This window comes from Citrus clementina, unplaced genomic scaffold, assembly GCF_000493195.1.
Source record: "Citrus clementina cultivar Clemenules unplaced genomic scaffold, Citrus_clementina_v1.0 scaffold_4, whole genome shotgun sequence".
NCBI lineage: Eukaryota > Viridiplantae > Streptophyta > Magnoliopsida > Sapindales > Rutaceae > Citrus > Citrus x clementina.
In genome coordinates this window covers 500,286-502,121 of record NW_006262274.1, presented here as the reverse complement: position 1 = coordinate 502,121, position 1,836 = coordinate 500,286, and positions in this window count along the sequence as shown.

The following is a 1,836-nucleotide window of genomic DNA, read 5'->3' as shown; positions in this document are numbered from 1 at the left end:
ATCCATATTTGAAATTGCACATGCCAAATCCAAGCAAAACAAATTAAATCCCCACGTTATAATTTCGTAACATTAACAAATTCTAGACCAATTCAAGCTTAAATTGCAGACTAAATCAGCATAAATTCCAGACCAAATCAATATAAATTCCAGACCAAATCAGCACAATTTCAAGACCAAATCAGCACAATTTCCAGACCAATTCAGCACAATTTCCAAACCAACTCAAGCACAAATTCCTCACCAATTCAAGCACAAATTGCAGACTAATTCATCACAAATTCCATACCACTTCAAGCACAAATTGCAGACCAACTCAAGCACAAATTACAGGCCAATTCAGCACAAATGCAGACCAATTCAAGCACACAAATTGCAGACCAATTCGAGCACACAAATTGCAGACCAACTCAAGCACAAATTCCAGACCAATTCAGCACAAACACAGTTATTTCCTTAATAAAACGGAAATTGATAGCTTTCAAAATTGTCCCCATTTTACCGTAACCTAGAAAAGCTAAAGATCGAAGCATTACCTGAGACTGTGATAACTGTGACGATTCGTGAGTTCAATGACGGATGCGGGTGATGGCTGCCACGTTGACGGTGACCGTGCCTGCGCGAATGCCAGAAACTTCCAGATTTGGGTGGAAAAATGAAGATAACAAAATGAAGAGGGGAAGACGAAAACGAAGAGGAGGGGAAGATGAAAACGAAGAGGACAAAATGAATGGCAGAAAATGAATGCAAATTTCCTTGGTGAAACGAAGAGGAGAAGATGAAATTGGAGAACGAAGAGGGGAAAACGAAATTGAAGACCGAAGGGGGGAAAACGAAGAGGAGAGCTTTTGTTAAAGTGAAACGGCAACGTTTCAAATAAAAGAGGAAACGACGTCGTTTTGTTTTAATTTTCGGGGTTTGACCCGGGGCAAATAGCAGAACTCTTTTTTTTTTCTTTTTTTCCCTCAAAATTTCTATCATTTCAAAACATCTGTCAAATACTGTAAGTCTATAATGAATTTAAAAAAAAGTCGGCAAAAGCAATTGATCGATGTGACAAATTGTACCATCACCTTTGCATGATTAAACTATGGTCTAATGTAATATTAGTTTTATTTTGATTGTAATACTAATGTTAAAAAAAATTACGGTCACGTATTTCCCATACTCGAACAAGATAAAATCATAAATTTAAATTGATCGACTCAATTATTGTTGGCAGATTTCGTTGTAATGGATGATATAATATATGTTTAGGAAATTTCTTGAAAAAGAAAATTCAATAATGTTACCAATAGAACACCAACGTGAAAAATATTGTCAAGAAATGCCAGCATAAGTTCATGAAATATGAAATTACTATAATTTGCGAATAAGAAATTCCAATAAATCTCAAAGCAATTCTTATTGTATGAATCCCTTGACCATTTTTTACCATAATTTGGCTCTTTGGTGAATTTGTTTAACCAATCAACTTGATTGTAATCAACTACAATTGGTGTGTTGCCAATCACTATGTTTTGTTGCCGCTGATGGGTAATTACGTTTTCTTTATGTTTCACGAGTCCGTAAAAATAACAATAAAAATTGTATTGCCTTGCCTGTCTGTCCTGCGACCATAACATTTTTTTTATATATTAATTAATCTGTTGATAGGAAGTAATCTATTACCACCACCATCATCATCATCATTTGGGTTATTAAGTGATGGAGCAAATAATTAATTTGAACAGAACGTTCTTTATTAATTTTTATTTACTTGTGCAATTACTGTGTTAATAGATTTACTTTAAAAAAGAGTGAGACTATTTAGTATTTACAGTCATAAAATTATTC